General features: G+C 40.1%; 1 long non-coding RNA gene across 6 annotated transcripts in view; it reads left to right on the forward strand.

Moving 5' to 3' along the window:
* The window catches only part of LOC108442490, a 303,460-nt gene extending 284,226 nt beyond the window's left edge, over window positions 1–19,234 (forward strand). For all 6 annotated transcript variants that reach the window (XR_005130296.1, XR_005130299.1, XR_005130298.1 and 3 more), the window contains 2 exons: window positions 16,284–16,374; window positions 17,657–19,234. This is a non-coding gene — a long non-coding RNA (uncharacterized LOC108442490). The remainder of the gene's footprint in view (window positions 1–16,283; window positions 16,375–17,656) is intronic.
* Window positions 19,235–20,385: the final 1,151 nt, after the last annotated feature.

Here is a 20,385-nt window from a genome sequence, read left to right on the forward strand (position 1 = left end):
GCATTAATTAATTATGCAGAAATCCAGAGAAATCAGTGGAATTCCCCTTTAAGAGATGTTGCAATATAATATGAGTATTTTACATTTTTCTGTGAAGTGGCCGCTGAACTATACCTTTCTCCCCATTCAACATTTAGCTGTGATGAGGCGAATGACAATAAAGCTTGACTTGGCTTGATGTCAGCTATTTGGCGAGGTGTGTTTTCCAGTCAGGGGTCAGATGCTGACCGAGTCCCCTATGGTGAAGAGGACTGATACGGCCAAACCAGGCGCAGCTCGCAGCAAATGAGTAAGCCAAGCCATCTGCTTGTGCCACAACACGGGCGTATCACACAGCAGCCGGCCCAGGGGGAGTCTGTGTCAGAGTTAGGCTTCATTCCCTCTGCTGCTGTCAGCGTGGCCAGAATTTGAGGCTAACTTTCAGATATGGGTAATAAGCAGAACTGTGTGTTATCATTATGGATGAGGCGGCGGAGTGGGGCCAAGGAGGTGGGGTTGTGTATGCTTTATCGGAGTAATCTGGTACGGTATTTGGTGGAAGTTTATAGCGAGTTGTGCCGCGCTCCCCGCGAGAGTCTCCCCGTGTCTTTCATGTGGCTCTGCAGACGGCCTCCTCCACACTCCTCTCCTTTTGTATTGTTATATTATTTATGTATGGGAGCAGCCATAAGCAGGGTGTGCATTAAGACAGATGGGGGGTACGGGGAGTCATTCATATTCCGTTTCTGTGACATCTTAAGCAGCCGTCGAGTTCAAACATTTCCAGCCCCGCTGCATAAAAAAAGGAATGAGGGAGAGAGAGAGAGAGAGAGGGAGAGAGAGAGAGAGAGAGAGAGAGAGAGAGAGAGAGAGAGGGAGAGAGAGAAATGAAAGAAAAAAAAATGACAAGACACTGGGGGTAGGTGCGGGGTGTGAGCATCCTGGAACAGATGGAGATGAAAAGAGCGTGAGAGAAGCAAATGAAAGAAAGCAAAGGGAGAAAACAGAGCACAGAGCAGAAAAAGCGAAAACAATGCACAGCCAAGCCAGCAGAGAGTTGGTAAAACTTTTTGTTGTCCCTAACTCGAAGCCCATTAAATATAGATTTAACTTTTGGCGGCTTAAAGGGGAGGGAGCCAGAGAGTTCTTGCAGGCGGATGAGGTGATTGTTGTAGTGCTCACTCCGCCCAGGAGTTCTGTGTGTCTGGAATATTTGTGTGTGTGGAGAGAGAGTTAGAGAGGGAGGGAAGGAGAAAGAGAGAGAGAGAGAGCGAGAGATGAGCAACTACCAGAAATGAACAGTAGTTTCTGTGCCATGCCAAGTGGATCAGAGCACAACTCTCCTCTGAGACACACACACTCCCAAACACACACAGTTTTAGACCACATACAGGGATGCCTATTTCTGCATCTCCTATAGCATATGTGGGGTACTTCCTGTCACTGGAGACTGCAGCTCCACATATTACAGCAGAGCAGCATAATCAGCAGGTGGACCAGGAGGGAGTGCTAATGTGAATATAAGTGTCATGTAAAAGCCTGGGTGCTCTGTGCCGCACATGAGATGCATGAGCTTGCAGAGCTGCAGTAAGAGAAGTGAGCCAGAGGGCAGCAGTGTGAGGTCTGAAGCCCATGGAATAGGGTCAATACCTTGAGGAATTCTACTTTTAGAGCCAGCCAATCAATAAGTACAGGAAGCCCTATGGGAGGGACTAGGACAATGCAAGATGGATAGATAGGCACTCTGTATTCTCTTTTCAATTGATAAATGATCACGTAACTTGATGCACATCATTGCTGTTGGAAGCGTATATCTCCAAAAAGGCTAATTTACACGACAAGAAAAAAGCATCTTTAACTTTTTAGGGAAGTCAATGGAACAAGAAATTGATCCCAAGTCAGTTTAGACTATTTTTACTGGTCATTTCATTATAAAATTTTGACAGAATGTAAAGGCAAGCTGTTGTTTTTCAGATCTTTTGAATAAGGTTTTTGTACCTTTTGTGTTTTCCACTGAAATATCATTTTCATTCCTCTGTCTGAAAACATCAGCTGCCCTTTACATTGCGTGACTATTTCATGATGAATGGATGAGCAGAAATAAGCAACAATTTCTTGGAACAAAATTTCGTAATAGTAACATATCGTTAAAATTATTACCTCATATTTCCATTCTTCTTGCCTTTTTTCCCATAATTTGAAAATGCCAGCCCTCGTTTATACTCGAAATGATGTAGGATCATTAGAAATGGTCCAGAATTATTTCTGAATGACATCTTGTTACATTAACTTGTATTGAAAGTTAAAAATGTTTATCCTTTTTTCTGTCAAGTTTTGGAGGCTTTGTTTCAACACCAACAAATATTACTTCACATAAGTTACTAGTTGAACCTCAAAGATAAACATTATTTTTCACGTCTCTTGCTATTTACTACTGAAGTTACTATTTCAGAGACACAAGGTCTTGCTATGACAACATAGCAAGACCTGATATAGTTGGATTTTTGAATTAACATTGCAAAACCTGGCTCATCCTTCCATTATTGTATCTGCATGCTATATTTTTGTTCTTAAGAACAAATGAGGAGAAAAAAAAAGGGAAGAATGTGAAATTGCGGCTGTCAGGAGAGAGGCAGGGCTTGATTTGTGTTGAAAAGTAAAACAAAGGAGTTCAGTAATGGCCAAGCTCGGGGCGGCTGATTATCCGCTGTCTTGTCAAGATAATACCATAGATCAGAGATATTTCTTTATTCAAATGATATGTCTGCATCTGCTCTCAATTGGAGGCCATCAACTCGTGTCGAGGCGGCAGACGACATTGAACGCCCCTCCCCTGGGTCACACGCGCTGCCTTCAGTACCCCGCCAGTGCGGAGGGGAGCTAAAGTAAAGTTGATATCGCAATAATGCCCTGTCTGTGTCCTCCATGTCACTCCTAACTACTGCCTCGCCCCAATCTGACAGAGTGCCCAAACCAGAGAGCGCGGCAGTGCCACTGAAGCTATCCAACCCAATCAGCATCACATATTTTATCTCCCCTCTCCATACCCGTTTCTTTTTCTCCTCATTTTTTTTCCCCATACAAAGTGAAAAAGCTCCACAGCTTAAGCACATGGCATCAGATCAAACGATGACATTCAAAATAGAAACATATGGTAAGGTGTACTGAGCATTGTGCATGAATATGTGTGTGTGTGTGTGTGTGTGTGTGTGTGTGTGTGTGTGTGTGTGTGTGTGTGTGTGTGTTTGTGCGTGTATTTGTCACTCACTGAGTGGTATCAGATTTCCTTTTTTTCACCCATATGTGAATGATGCATTTATGCACAGAACGAATTCAAGTGCATTTTGTAGAATAAATGCAATATCGCATATTGTACAATGACACTTGATTCATTAAAAAGGCTTTAAAGTGAGTTTTGTTTTACAGTTTTACACATACAATCCACTCTAATCAAAGAAGGGCACAGTGTTGAAACAATCAATATCTCAGTATGTAAAAATGTGGATTTTTTCCACGTACTATAATCCAAATATTCTTACAACAGTAAGCTCTCTAGAAATGTTCTGGCAAGTTTAGTTTTACTTTTTTATTTCTCTTCTTGAAATGACTCTTCTGTCATCTTAAAATAGAAACATAAAACACTTTCATCAATTGGCCACATCATATGTTAATGCCTGGCTTTTAAGATATAATGTCTAGCTTTTAAGGCAAAAGACCTTAGTGTAAATATATGTTACAGGCCTGTATTATCAATAGGTTACATCAATCAGCATAGTCCATATGTCACACATTAGCTGACCCCTCCGCTTTTGTCCATTAGGAATTAATGCAAAAGAAGAAGAGGAGAAAAAAAAAACTTCTGTGGAAATGTCTCTAACACAGGAACATTTAAAGCACCTTGCTCACAACACCTCGTGTGGGAGAACAGACACAGTCTAAATATATTACATTGTCCATAAGAAGGAGTTCATCTGTGGAGATGCTCAGATGTAAAGAGCGCTCTTTATTCAGCACGAGCCCCACCGTCCCTTCAGGGATTTCTAACCATTTACTCAGATGAGTCCAGTAATGCCATGCAAATATAATTTAATTCAAAGTTAATTCTGCTGCATTACATTTTAATAAAGAAATGATAAATTATCATCTTCTGTGCAATTTAATATGCTTCCGCTGTTTTGTGCCTTGCTATGAAATGCAATAATTGAGGAGAAAGTTGGGCTGCGTCGAAATCTGTTATCTTGCTGTTGTACTGAGGTTCTGAAGATGTGAAGAGAATTTATTTCTGATTTTACTCCTGTGGGATGAAATATGTAGACATTTTATACAATATTAAAACATTCAGCATTCAGTGCTGAGTATAACTTGCAATTATGGCATTTCCTTTTCCTATCAGACATTTGCATACAAACTCTGATGTCCATTCTTTATTTAAAACTAGTATGTCCACGTCAGCATCTTTACATGCCTACAGTCACATGCAAAAGGCGTTCCAGTTATATTACGTTTTGCTGACTTTTAAAGTGACAGTAAGTACACTTCTGCTACAGTGAACATGCTGATGCTGAATTATTTTACTGAATTTAATATATTGACAAAAATTTTTACTGTAACTTTACTGTCTATCGAATCTATACCTGCACATATATATTGACAACGTGTACATCATCTATCCATATCTTGTATAATATGGAATATTTATATATATCTATATTTATCTACCTCAGACTCACATATTGCTTTGCATATTGTTTAAAGGAACTGTATATTGGAATGGGGCAATGTTGGTGTACACTAATGTGTACATTGTGTATATGTGTATATATTTGGAGTCTAGTGTGTGGGTATATATATATATATGCATATGTTAAATGCATAATATCCATTTAACACAATTTTTTTTATATAAAATCAAAAATGTGCCATAACGTGTGCACAGGCAACATTTATGTTGCTTTTTCTTTTTCTCAAATGTATTGTTACATCAAGTACATATATATTGGAAAAACAAAAAGCAACATAAATGTTGCCCATGCACATGTTATGGCACATTTTACATTTGTTAAATGCAGCAAAACAAATACAATAAAAAAGTAAAAAAAATAAAAATAAATAAATAAACATTTGCAACACAAAGCCATATTTAAGTCTTTTACCTGTAGAGATTGTGTTGACATTTTAACTTCATCAGAATAGAATAATATTTAGTAATTATACTGGTAATATCCTTCTTTATAGAGCACTTTTCAAAGCAGTGGCAACTCAAAATCAACAAAACAGGTCCTTTGATGAGGGATGTTTAAACTTTAACATATGGCTGTGGTTTGATAGTTCTAATGCAGTTATTTCCCATGGCTAAAGAGAATTGTCATGTTCTATAACTGCAGTGATGGCTCCTATCTTTCCTCCATGCCTGATGAAAAAGGAAAAAAAAAATGCCCTGAACAGCAGCCTGCTGTATATGCAGCGAGCCCGGAGCACACAGCCTAACTGTGTTACAAATGCAAATACGGGTTTGAGCTCACCCTTTTTTATTTGCATGATCGTATGCAAATGTACTAATTAGCACATTGTCTGGTTTGCCTTAATAGTCAGCATTTTTGACAGTGTTTAACGAGGGTGTTTATTCTGCTCAGGGTCTGAATACTGGCAGAGAGACAGCAGTGCCAATTTTCTTCCTGATTCCAATAAGCTGAGCACCACAGCATATTTTAAAAATATATAAACAAATATATATGCATATCATATGCATGCATATTAATGCATATATTATATACAAATATGTGTGCACATATGTGTTTTATGAATAAGTTATTGTCATGACTTTTCAATATTTCAAAAACATTCATCTTCAACTCTCCTGTATTCCGTTTTTGGCATAAACATGACCCCATTTTAAGCTTTTAAACAATGGGCTCTAAAGAGATACCAGCAATGAAAACACCTTAAACAAGGACAAAGGATCAAAATGATAATGCTCCAAGGCTCATTTCTCAAGCATATGCACTGATTGGTTGATTATACAGTTTTTCCTCCTCAGAGAATCTACTTTAATAACCTCGTAGCGTTGTCATAGACCACGATGGGTAAAAACTCAACCAATTAGAATAGTAATAGAGCTAATTAACATTGATTGATTTTGGAAGAAAAAAGATGACGAACTTCATAATGTGGGTATTCATTAACGGGTTTTGGTACAGAAGCCTTTGCTGCACCATAATTTATGTATATCTCAGAGGTATCGCACGTCTCCTCCACACATTCTCCCTCCAGGACTCAACAAGGCCACAGGATGTTAGACAGTATATGAACACATGCTTTGATTATTTATCACTGTTAAATTCATCTACATACATGAAGGCAAGCAGTTCACTTTGTATTTCTTCACATTACACCTCTTAGCATCTGAGAAGGGATCTTATCTGAATGCCTGCTTTACCACAGCACCCACAGCACTGCTCTTTAGACAACAGCATAGTATTCTGCAAGGGAATATTTGGGCAATATTGAATATTTTATTTTAATATTCTACAGGCAATGCACTGAAATGAAATTCCACTCATATTTAAAATGTCCTCTTGATTCAGTGGTTGAGATCTAAACAAAGTTATTCAGACTAGGTTGATGTGAAATAGTTCACTGCTGAGAAAATGAACACCTCCTGCATGTTCCTCTTTGCTATAAATGGAATTTAAAATATATGTTTTAGGTCACAAGCTGAGCTCAAAACTATCGTAAAACAATATCTCACGCATCGTGGTGTTTTTGTGATCATTCCATGCATAACTTTCTGTGATTAAGTTTTTAGAGGCATTAACTCTCTGAATGTCTAGTTCCTATCACCACCACTGTGAATAACTCTGACTTGGTAAGTTTCTCTAGAACAGAACACTTCACATCAAATCACTCTGCGTGACTTTGTTAACTCCTTAAACATTATTCATTATGCAGATGTTTTGAAAAGTTGGTTGAATTCCTCTTTAATCGGAGTGCTTTTGTGTTCTTTGAACTGCAGTTTGTTTTGCATTGTAGTAACAGTGAGCAGCCAAATTAACTGTTACAGACCTTTTTACAAAAACGAGAGATGAATGTAACCAGCTTAAGTAATCTGAACTACAGTAACCAGACTATGCCATCTTCAGCATTTAGCCTATGGAAATTATTTTTATATATGTTTTTTTCTACTCAACTTCACAACAACCAATAAGGTAATACAGATCCGCCCTCCTACACACTGCATGAAGTAAGAGGAAGCATGCCTGTCAGACTAGCATCAGTGCTAACTTCTTTCAAATATACTTGTAGCATAGTACCATCTCTCTCCATTTCATCTCTCTGAAATGCTCATTTTAATTAAGAAGGAAAACTCATTCTTTAATTCAGTTTTTGTTAATGTTAAAGGGCATTTTTGTTCCAAGTTCACACAATATAAAATGTAGCTAGTATGCTCAAATAGTGTAAAAAAACAAACAAGCTCTCCAGTTTGGCGGCCTCGCCCCTTTTCTGTGGAAGTGGTAGAACCCAACACTTTAGCTGTCAGAGTGGAGTATGTATCCCATTGCATTATGTATAAATTGTCATTGTTTTTTTTTCCTTTTTCTTAAGTGTAGGATGTTTATAAAGTTGAATTGAACCATTGTCATTATGAATTTCCATCATTATGCAACCATGACCTGCTGATAACAGTAGAAATTTTACTAATTAAGTGCTACTTAAATGATCAGTTTACGGATATCTAGAGAGGTCATGGGATAGTTGTAATTTTCTGGACTGTTATCTTGAGATCACAACTTATTTGTCTTGTGATCTCAAGATAACAAAAGTTGTTTCCTTCATAGCTCAACTTATTTGTCTTGTGATCTTATTTTGAGAAAACAACTTTTGTTACCTTCAGATTACAGGACAAATTAGTCATGATCTCAAGATAACAGCCTAGAAAATTATAACCACCTAATAGGCACCCTTGAATTCTGTACCAGGGTCTGTATTCACGCAGCTTCTTAAAGTCAGAGATCAGATTCCACTCTTATTTACTTTGACTTTACTGACTGTAACAGATCACAGATCAGCATTCTGAGATGCTTTGTGAATATTGACCAAGGTTAGAGTAAAAGGTCAAAAATAGCAACATCCCTCTTTTCCGTGGAGGTGGTGAAGCCCAACATGTTAGCTGTCAGACTTGGGTATAGCTAATATTGTAATATATATAAGTTATTATTATTTTTTTGTTTAAATACAGGATGTTTAGAAGTGTCATGGTGAACTGAACTGAATCATTACACACTTTGTAACGCTGAAAACTATAAGAGAAAAAGTGCTTTTTCACTGTACAGGTCACAGTAAAAAAAGTCAGGACTATCTGTAGATAGTCTTTTTCTGTGGCATTTAAACATCAATTCATCAATAATTTGCAGCCATGGTTTTAGTGTGCGTCCAGTCCCCTGGTGCAGTGGCTGCTCTCCTCATAGCCTCAGGTCACTTGAGCGATTTCACTTAAGGACTGCTGCACACAGCCCCAACACCATATGGCTGACAACACAGTGGGAATGCTCCCTCTCTCTCTCTCTCTCGCCACCTCTCTCACCCACTCACCCCCCTTCCCTCGTTCCCTGTATTCCTCTCTCTCTCTCTCTCTCTCTCTCTCTCTCTCTCAATCTGTGAATGTGTGTATGGTGGTTGTGCAGACTGCACTTCTTTTTTTTTTTTTTTTTGAAGCTGACATCCCATTGCTCTTAGCCAAGGCCTGTCACAGTTTGAGAGACGCCAGCGAAAACAAAACCGAACAAAAAGGACAGCAGGTAGCAAAACATCCCCTGCAAGCAGAGCTAAAGCCACCAGGTCGTCGTGTTGGAGCCGCTGCCATATGGTAACCTGGGGCGAAGCAGCTTTTCTGTTTACCTGCTTTACTCAGGGTCATGTCAGCTTAATTTCTGCTTAACCACAACATGCTTCTGGTGCCAGCCTCTCCACATCATCCTTCTCCCTCCCCTGGCCCCCTCTCATGCTCTGTCCATTCTTTTGTAAACTGGCTCTCTGCGTATGATACGGACAGACCTGTATCAAAAGGTCATATGTGTAAACCAGTTATGTTTTGGGTACTAAAATTGCTAAGGGCAGAAAATATTTCATATTTCATTAGCATTTAGCCATTTAGCTTCACATTATGCCATGCTTTTTGGAAATTCAAGTTTCACAAGAATTAAGGGTAACACAAAGTTCATTAAGATTAGCCTATGCAAGCAAATCGGACACTGGTTTCTCACTCAGCATGGAGAATTCTGTCTTTGAGCAAGACCCAGAAATTTCTGGTTTTATCTTGACCATTGTAATTGCTTTGAATTTGTAACTGGCCAGTCAAAAGGGACGACATGCCAAAACAGTGGTCTGTAAAAAATTTTTATAATGGGCACAGCCTCATATTATCCTTGTCTGACAAGGAATTGGCTTTTTATCATTAATTCATATTATCATTACTATCATATAATTATTAAGTTTCTCTAGTATTCTGTTCTGAATGTTTGTAGTCGTCTGCCATGAATATTTACCAAGAGCTTTTAGACAGAATTGTTAAACAGAAAGTTTTTATGAGCGATGCACCAAAATTAAACTTCTTGCCAAAAACTGAAACTGCTATTCAGGACGCACTAAGCTGAAAAATAAAGCCAGAAAAAAAGCTGGTAGTAAATCAGCAAAACAACTTAATTAAATGAACTTTCTAACAGTATTACAGCATACAGGTTACAGTATGCCACAAAACCTAATGTCCTAGATAACAGAAAACGGCATCCATTGTCATCCAAGACAATGATTTCCAATATGCTTTAGTTACACTTGCCACTTTTTTGTCTTATGCTGGGATCTACTACTACACAAATTCAGACCTATTTTGACACAACTTTGTTACAGCCAGCAAACTTCCAACATGGGGCCCAAATATGAGTGTCATGGGTGATGAATGGGAATTGCAGTGTGACATAATCGAAGAACAGCAATGTACCATCTGGGATGCCCCAAGACACCGACCCAAAGTCTAGCATGTCAGAATTTTTTGTATTTTCTGTATAGTTTGAGGTCTCCTACGACACATTCCTTGACGTTAACCAATAGGATGACAGAGCACTGTCTGGTGCGCAGATGTAAACACGGCGAACAGAAAGAGGGTTGCTGCTGTTGCAGCTGTCAGGCAGAGCAACAAAACACACGAAAGGTTTGTTGAGCTGTGGCAACAATACCTCTGCCTTTTTGACATTTCCTCAAGGGAGCACCCACCATGATAGAGTCTAAAAGATAAATGTTAGGGAGAGAAAGCATTAATAGCGTCTATTTACATACAGTGAACCTGGTGGCTAGCTACATTTGTATACTGTTCCTCATATGTTAAAACATTTATTACCTCTATTAAGTTCTCTTTGAAGGACACGCAGCCCATACTGTCCTCTTCATGACACTCAGGAACAGGTCCACCATCAATTTTTCTTTCCTTCCCTTTTTTAGAAAACAAAACTGCCAGCATCACACATCGTGCCTCTGATTGACCCTCCTCTCCAATGGCCTACAAAGTTGTGTAAGAACATGAACAATAATTGGTTTGAGTCAAACTTGTAGCGCTGACAGTCTTTTGACTAAGATACAGCATAAATTTATGGCACTATTTTTGCCTAATCTGACAGTGTACAATATGTGCACAATATTGTGTAGCCTGATCCCTGCATTAAACTGTGGCAACAGATGTGTCAGCATCTTAGCAAGTGCTTTCCTTTTTGCGTTCTGTTGTTTTGCTTTATTCTGCATATCATACCATTTTCAAGTGGTGTCATACCTGTAGTGGAGGAGTTCTTGGGTGTTGCTGATATTTGCCATAAGCAGAGATTAGAAATCACTTGTTTAATGTTTCTCATGGAAACCTTGAGACGTAGAAAGTGATCTGCTGGTCTGCTGCTCATCCAGCTGTTTGAAGGGTTTGCACTGAAAGGTCCAGGTAAGCGAAGGGAACAAACAGCAGTTTTAATTATTATTTCTCATTTTTATTACCATCACAATTACTTTTTTAAGTATTTTTGACACTTTGTTGTATGCCATTTACTTTTAGACATTAGCTATATAAGCTTATAAAATGAGGAATGCAATTTGTATGGGCTTATATTTTATGATACAGAGAAAAACAGTGGTCTAAACGTCAGGTGTAGTTCAAACCTACATCTAAAATGCTGCCCCGTTATATAACACTGATGCATCTGATGAACGACTTCTGAAGAAATCAATTAGCTTGAGCAGATGTGTCTATTTATGGTTGGGAATAGACTTTTTAGGAAGATACATTTAAAGTCCCAGGGCTGGTGACCACTGGTGTAAAACAAAACTTATGCATTGTGGTTGGCCTAATGCATGGGTCAGCAACCCCAAAGTTAAGAACAGCCATTCTGTCATTTAAAAAAAAATCTAACCACCTTAGAAGCCAAAACATTTTATGTCCATTTTACCATCTTGGTGACCAGCAGGCTGCGCACCCATCTTCAGGGTTAAAGGCTGGCAAATCAGCAGTTATAGGCTACATTAGAGGAGCCACATGTTGCCAACCCCTGGCCTAATGGCATTTTGTTTTAACTTATCACTATCAACTATCTGCTATGGCTACTACAACTAGCTATGTTAACTTAGCATCTGTTTTATAGCTATACTATGAATGCTTTACGCAAGAAGATGTGTTATGACATGGCAAACTCTTGGGCTCTGTAATTTGCTTTGATTTAATAATAAAAAATACACAGATTTTAAAAGGGATAGATGAGCTTAAATCATGGGCAACAAAATTCACCATTCACTAGTCTAGCAGCACCCTGCAACATAAATCACCAAAGCCAGCAGGTAAGGCAGGCATAGAAATTCCATGGTAGAACTCGCCTAAACTGCATAAACTGATAAACGTAAACGATAGATCAAGTGTCCCCAGAAGCACAATGAGAACCTATCAGAGCAAGAACTTTAAGAACTACACTGCAGAACATGTGAATCAGTCAGGCAGCTCTGCTCCTTTTCACTCATCAACCTCACATGGATGGTGCCCCAACACCATCATCTTCTAGATCTCTTTTTTTCACAGAAAAGAGCTATGTCTTTCGGGTGTAAAATGCTCTGGTTCTTCCACTCATCTCCCTCAGCACTCCCCTCCCTTGTCCTGCTTCGCTGAGTCTTAATAAAGTTATCTCCATCTTGGAGTCCAGAGGGTAAGCAATCGTATTGGATGTTGTATTTCTAATTGTGCTGTCAGCTCATAAGCTTAATTATGTCCAATCTAGCTCCAAGGGGAAGATGGCCAGCCATGCTGGTGTATGTGTGTGTGTGCGCGTCTGTTTAGACATATCTGCCAAGTGTCACATCAGGGGAGCATTTGGAGGCTGAAGAGTTCTCTTATTAGGTCACAAATGATCACAAGTGACCTTTCCTTCTTCCCCGATGCCCATGGCTCAACATAATAACATCAATTCACATCAGTCAGTAGTCCCATGGTGTGAAAAATCATATGCTATCTGACATGGCATGCTCTCATCAGTGGCCAAACACGGCCTGTAGTGTCCTGCAGTCAAGATGGCAGGAGAGTTTTTAGGAGGCCTTGTCAGGCTCTGGCTGCAATTAGAGCTTTGGCGGCTTTACACCGAACTGATGTCCATTCCAAATGCTTCTGCGTTTTGATTTAGCTTTGAACATGATAGCAGAAGACGAGTTTTACAGTGTAGACCACATGCACATGCTAGCACACACACACACACAGAGCAGTAACAGGTGTTTACATGTGCCTCCTGGCATGATGCCACGCCACCCGCCATCTTGGCAGCCGCTGCCACTGAACCTCCCGTCCCATAATCGCTGGCTCTCAGCACCTCTAATTGATTTACTCGGCTCTACAAAGTGCTGGGATGCTAGTCAGACTACTACTTCTAATATCTAATGAGCCTGGTTTTTGGAGTCTTGTGTTTATTCAACTGTTCAGGCACATTATCTTATGTAAATGATGCTATCTTATAAACGCCTTGCCACCTACAGCAATTCTACAACGCAGCGTCTTCTATTTGATGGAGGTGGTCCTGTAGGGACGACTCCAGCCTTGCCATGTGTGGAGAGGAGATATGGTCAGAGGCCAGTTGATGTTCAATCTTGCATGGTGTGTGTGTGTGTGTGTGTGTGTGTGTGTGTGTGTGTGTGTGTGAGTGGTAGGCTGCTCTCAGTGAAAGGGTGGAGGACCATATCCCTTTAGCGTCAGAGACGACAGTCTGACACCCGCCCGCCCACCCTTTTTCCATTTCAGATGCAAAGCCAGCGAGCGGCGCATGCATATAGTCACAGCGGCAATCTCATCTATGTCCAATCTGTCATGCCACTGCTTTTCATTATTCTTATTTGGAGATAGGGAGTCATATTTTATAGACACTTGAGCTGCAGAGCGCGGCCGGCCGCTCTCTGGCCAGGCAGACATGTCACTCTCTCTCTCTCTCCGCACGAATCTAGGTCAAGGCGAGAGAGAGAGAGAGAGAGAGAGAGAGAGAGAGAGATGGAAAAAAGCTTTCGGCATATCTGAGAGGCAAATGAGCTGATGAAAATTTTCAAATTCTGTCCTGAACCCTATGGTCAGTTTTCTCACTCCTACTCCATTTCATCTTTCAGGTCCTCCCATATCATCTCTCTCTTTCTCTCTCTCTCTCTCTCTCTCTCTCTCTTTCCCTTTTTCTTTTTGTCGATCTGTCTTCTCTCTCCCTCTTCATTCCTTTCTCTTTCTTCCTCCTCTTTCTTTTCTCTTTCTCCCCCTCGTTCCCCCTCCTTCTCTTTTTCCTTTTTTCTTTTCCTCCCTCTTCCATCCTTTCTTTCCTACTCCTCTCTGTCTCTCTCTCCTCCCTCTTTCTCCCCTTTTCTTTCATCTCTTTCTCTCTTCTTCTCCCTTTTCTTTCCTCTCTCTCTCCTCCTTTTCTTGCCCCTTCTATATTTCTCCTTTTTGTCTTTTTCCCTGTCTTTCTCACTGTTTCTCCTTCTCCTTCTTCTTTCATCTGTTTTTCTTTCCCCAACTATCTTTCTCTCTTTCTTCCTCCCTGTCCTTTTCTCTTTCTCTTCACTATCTTTTTCTTCCTTTTCCTTCATCTCTATACCTCTTCCTCTCCCTTTTCTTCCTTTCCTCTCTCTTTTCTCACTGTAACTGTCTTTTTTCCCACTCCATCCATCTCTTTCTCGCACTCTCTCTTTTCCTCCCTTTCTGTCTCGCTCCCCTCCCCTCTTGTTGTTCAGAGACCCAGCAGTATAGTGTACACTGATACTAATATGCATGCAGAATTTGAATAGTTGCCATATAAGATGCTAAACATGCAGAAGTCCAAAGCCGGCTGTGTAGAACAGAATGGAGGCTCGCGCAGGTCTCTGCCATCACCTTTGTTGGCTGACTGTGTCCCGGCTCTGCTGCGCTGCCGGAATGATTCCGCCACGGCTGCAGAGAGCGTGTGCACTTTACATATATACATACATCATCCACACATACGCTTCTCAGCTCTCTGTCAGCAACGGCAGAGCTGTTGTGTGTGTGTGTGTGTATGTGTGTATGTGTGTGTGTGTGTGTTGCATCCAGATGTCACTGCAGTCTCTCATTCTGTGGCTGTCATTGAGGCAGCAGCGGGGGTAGGGTTAAGGTGACCTGCTTTAAATATAGACATGGTCATGACAACATGCCGTGCTCGACTTATAAAGCACATTTGCATAGCGGCCCTTTAAGCTTTTTTTTTTCTTCTTCTTCTTCTTGATTTTTTCCCCTTTTCCTTCCATGGCCAGGAAGATAGGACAGGCTCTCCCTCCTCAGGCTTTCTGCCTGCGCACCCTGCTGATTAGCAGGAAACACAAAAGCAACATCTTTAGTTCTCTATTATTAAATGAAAAGCTTCATATTTGATGTGGAAAGAAAAGGTTTGAGGTAATTTGTAGACTAATATTAATCAAAATGGACAGGCTGCTTTGAAAGAATATACAGCACATGTTGCCTTTCTTAAAGAGGTTATTTATTGTGTTATTGCTGTGCTTATTTGATGGCTCAAAATCCTTTCTTGACATGCACAGACACAAATCCTGTTTAGGCTATGCTGACTATGCAGCAATTCAAGTATTAAGTCATTAAGATATTAATTTCATATTTATGTATTTATTCACTCACAGTTTACTCCATGCAGTAAAAACACTATGTGACAGTGTCTTTAATATGACAGTGTCTTTCAGTGAGGCTGAACTGCTTTTGACTGAAATCATTCTGATGTTGTTTCTAACAGCTTCATGTTATTCCATAGGCATGCCATTGTACCACATTGCTTTTTATCCTCACTCTTTTCCACCTGTAGCAATAACCTTGGTGTGAGATAGGCTTTCCAGGCTGCTATAGAAAAATTCACTGGCAATGGCACTGCTTGGCTGCCATACAGGCCTTGAGCCAGTAGCGTGGCCTTACAGCATGGTGTGCATACTCCACCGGCTTTCAGTATCATGCTCTCATGAAGGCCTTTCAGTGATGTTCTCGTTGGCACAGAACCTACAGGATCACACTATGCTTTCCAAACACAAATTCAAAGCAACAGAATGAAAACGAAGAAGAATGAATGAAGAATGGATTCTTGCACTAAATGTTCTTTGGATAGAAAAGCTGTTTGCAGTGAAACCACAGAGAACAAACCATGTGTTTCTTTATTGTGTAGTTCATTCACATGAGAGTAAGCGCCAATGGGTAACAACTGTTACTTCTAGGAAACAGAGAGTTTTCTATGACTCTGGCTCATAAATGTTTGGTTAAAAGTATAATTTTGCTCATCATAAACAAAGCTAAAGACCACATTCACATTCTTCTAACCTGGAATAGACCTGTTCATGCTGTCCCCAACAATGCATTCTTTCAAAGCATCTGCCGCAAGACATGCAGCTGTACAAAACGCTAACAAACTAATGATTGTTGAAAGTTGTAGTGCACAACTCAGTTACAATAAAAACAACATTAAGAGTGTTATTCATGTTAGAATAGTCTTAATGTTGCTTTTTGATGCATAATCAAACTAATGTTAGAATGTCTCTAAATTTGTCATTACCGTTTCTAACTTGGCCAGTTGAAAGGAACCACGACTAAGTCTAGTTTAGTGGAATGTTTTTAAACTGGAAACTCAACCCCTAGAGCCTTCTTGGCCATCAGAGAAAGGAGAAAGTCTAATAATATCTGGAAATAGCTCATAATTATTTATTAAAATGTTATTTATTTTATTGATCCTACAAGGAAAATGTGTCATATTTCTGCCTAACAGCACCCAGTCTGGGAGCAGCACAGCATCGCAAACAGAGCCGCACCACCTTGAGAAGCAGAGGGGTTAAGTGCCTTGCCAAGGGCACAACCAGGTATTCCCAGTCAGTCCTGGAATTCTAACTCACAAACTTCTAGTTGCTGGGTTACCTCATCCTTTCAGCCCCACCTGCAAGCAAGTGTTCCTGGAGTATGGCAAACATGCATTGACCCTTATTGTGGGGTATAGCTGCCATCAGTTTCCCTTCACTAGTCTATCACCATATTTAACACATTACAGTAATTAGACCAAATAGCAATCTTTAAGAAGATAGTGTGCATTAGTGCTTGTAGACTGCATTCTCTGGAGCATCAACATTACTGAACTAGTATGTAGCATTTAGCACTGATAAGAGGAAAAATGAGAGAAAAAGTGAGCACTTCACACACAGATGGGCAAGACTGGGGGCTGCTGACAGTCGGCTTTCTCTGGGTGCAGCATTTGTGGTGAGTGACACTTTCCCACCTTGCTCTTTCTGCTGGAAGTGGAAAAGAGGGCCATTGTTATGAACTTCCCGCATTAGTGCTCATCTAATGAGGCCAGAACAAGCTGCTAGCTGATTAGCACCGCGGTAAGATGTCTACTGCAACATCATTCTCAGCAGGCTTGACCAGATTAGGAGACGCTGATTGGGGGGACCTTAATGCCTCATTTTGGTCCGCTTTGCATTTTGTTGAGGCACAAGCAAGAAAGTGCTGAGTTGCAATCGCATTCTGCCATTCCTAGCTGGCCTTTTTCACTAATATATGTCTCTCGCAAGAGCCTTCTATTACTACCTTTAGTGAAAGAGCAGACCAGGAGCCGTAATGTTTTGACTACTTGAATATTGAAATATGCAGGAGGCATAGATTTATGAGATATGCATCCTCTTGACTCCTATTCCATTAACTCGTTAACAAAGGACACAAAGTAGCGGGCGCTCCACCTCGTTAGCCAAGCGGGGAGATTAATATGGGCCCTGGGTCAGTGTCCACTTAAACTATTTCTGCATGCACGCATGCACGTTTCTGTAACACAAAGTGAATTAGAGCACTGATGTCCATAAGCTGGAAAAAGGCCCTTTTTATTATTTATCTGGAAAGAATAATTCTCTGTTCAATAACCGTGCTAATGTGACTAGCAGCGAAACAGAGGCTGAAGCTATTGAATGTATAATGTCTGTTGAAATATACAAGGACAATCACTGACTGAAATTAGCTAAGTGTGTTTATTATTGTAGTTTAAGTGGATAAAAAATGCTAGCTTAGATGTAAAGTTGCATGCATTAAAAGTAGTATTAGAGAAGTATCTCTCACTCTTTTTTCTCTCTCTCTCTTTTTATTTTGTGTTCCTCACAGGAGATGACACAGCCTTCAGCCCTAAACTGGCACTGCCACCATTCGCCCCTGCAACCCTCCTCCGTTCATGATGCCTTCATCCCTCTCTTCTCCTTCCTCCGCATCCCTCTCTCCCTCCTTTCTTCCTCTCCATTCCCTGGCCTGTCATCAATCTTGCTAAAATGACAGCTGACAGATGTTAGCCTTTGCAAAGATCAAATCCGTGGCTGGAGGGCTGCTCACTGCGAAGCATGCTAGTCACTGTGAGACGCAGGGCCGCAGCAGTGGTTCATGCGTACACGCACACGCACCATCTCTCTTCTTGGTTGAGTCTTCCTCATGCCCCCTCCTCCTGCATACACACACACTCACACACATTTAACACAAGCTAACCCCCTCCACCCCCCACCTCAAGTGGTGACATACAGTACTGATGGACAAATGTGTTGTGACAGCAGTCCGAGGTGTGGGGGGGGTTTGTGTGGGTGGCAGGGTGAGAGGACAGCTAGCATAGAGGGGTGGTGCAGGGGACAGTCTGCCAAATCAAGTTCAAGTAAACTTCTGACCACAAAGCTATACTGATTCTGCATTCACTGCTAAATGTAGTTCAATGCGTGTGCATTCATTTTTATACACCTGCAGGGCAAAATCATCCTAAAATTGTGATTAAAAACAGGGATAGCCTCATCTAGATCAACATGAGGCTGACTTTATAAAGTGCTTGACACAGAAGCTGCACGTTTCATATTTTGAAACTAAGAGGGTAAAGTCATGCATTTTTTTTTCTTATGAAGTTTAAGGTTAGGGCTAGAATAAGGCTTATAAAAAAGTTCTTATTAAATACAGGTCATATGAAAAACCTTTATTTTAAATTTAATTTAAACCACTTGACATGCCATCTACTCTTTACATAGTTTGGACATTTAATAATGATTATGAATAATTGATTATAGTGATTATGAATGAGTAATATATTGACCAATCGGAATGGTCTGAAATTCCTTGGAATAAAATAATAAGTTAAAAATGTTTATTAAGGTTAAGAAATTTTGCTAAAAACACTGACATTGACAATCATTCTATTTAAAGGTTTTGTTCATTTTCTAATGACCTCAGGCAGAGGCACCATACCACCACACCCAGAGATCAAGACAAGACCAAGTTCAAATTATGTCAAGACTGAGACTGTTAATCTATGATCTCCAGACTGGAGTTCAAAGCCCATTTTAGACTACAGTATTTTTGCTTTGAATGACCCTCAAATCTTAATTCTGTTTATTTTACTCAAATAAATGATTGTTTTGGTGGTGACAGAATGGAATGTTCAATCATAACACTACTAAAACTCATAGTTATTTCATTTAAGCAAACTGTTATTTAACTGAAGGAAATATTTAATGGTTTTAATGTTTCACAGTGATTTTACAGACTTTAGGACACATTTATTTGCGAACTACCTGCTCACCGTGTGGCCATGAGGGACAGGGATGCTTCTCACATCCTGCTCTAAAATAAGCCTCCATCTATGGACTTCAAGTCTTTGTATTTCAGTACTGATATGAAAACATGGGACAGTATTTAGTGAATAAAGTTTTTTTTTATTACATCAAAACAATGTGTCACATTTTTCTAGATCATCAGCTCTTCACATTGTGTTAACATTACATGATGAATGAACTTATAGAAACTGTCCAAAATTACTTTGAAGAGTATCTTTTTACATTAATTTACATTCAAAATTAAGAACATGTTATTTTGCACCTTTATAGATACATGGTCTTGTTAGGACAGCAAAATAACCACATGCCCTGACTTTGTAAAATAAATAAATAAACTCTGTGTGTGTGTGTGTGTGTGTGTGTGTGTGTGTGTGTGTGTGTGTGTGTGTGTGTGTGTGTGTGTGTGTGTGTGGCATTGTTCTCGAGTGCATCTATACAGTGTACCTGCATGTCTTTGTGTGACAGGCTTTAGGCCAGCTAGTAGCTTATATGAGAGGAGCTCTTCGTCACAGACCCAATTTGAGCTGTAATGACTCATTCAACAAGAGCAGTGAAATGATGACCATGCTCCTCCTATCCCTTTACTCAACCCTCACCCAGCGTCATCCACACAGAAACTCAGTGTAGACACACACACACGCACAAATGTACTGACCACAACACATCATGACTTGTTCCGTTATCAATGCCACACTTCAACCGTGCACTCAAGAACTCTGACTATGACACATCTAATTTTATCACCTGTGAATGTCCAGCTTGACCTGTCCACTGTCGACAACATTACAGCTGCAAACCCTTAATCTAAATTTTACAGACAGCTTGTGCTTTATGATGATACAGCTTAAAATAACATGCATACACATAGAATTTCTCCTGTTTACAGAGTGACAGATCATAGATCACACAGTTGTGTCTGGTATACACTCCATCACCTACAGAGAAGGACGCCGACAATTAACCAGCTCTCTTAGCCACACACACACACACAAACACACATATAATAATAAAAAAAAACCTTCGCCTTGTGGTTTTGTTAGCAAGTCTCGATAAAAACAGAGTGGAGAAGTAGTAGGAATGTGGAAAGCCACAGCTCTCCACTAGTTGTAAATGTAGACAGAACAAGGTTGCAGCAAAGTGGAATTCAGTGTTCGGCCTGCATGTGTGTCTCGCTTTCTCCTGGTCTTTTCATTTCTCTCGTCTGAGTTGTGCAAGTGTTTGAGGGTTTAGATGCCTCGGTTGGGGTAAAAA

The sequence above is a fragment of the Pygocentrus nattereri genome, chromosome 5 (assembly GCF_015220715.1).
Source record: "Pygocentrus nattereri isolate fPygNat1 chromosome 5, fPygNat1.pri, whole genome shotgun sequence".
NCBI lineage: Eukaryota > Metazoa > Chordata > Actinopteri > Characiformes > Serrasalmidae > Pygocentrus > Pygocentrus nattereri.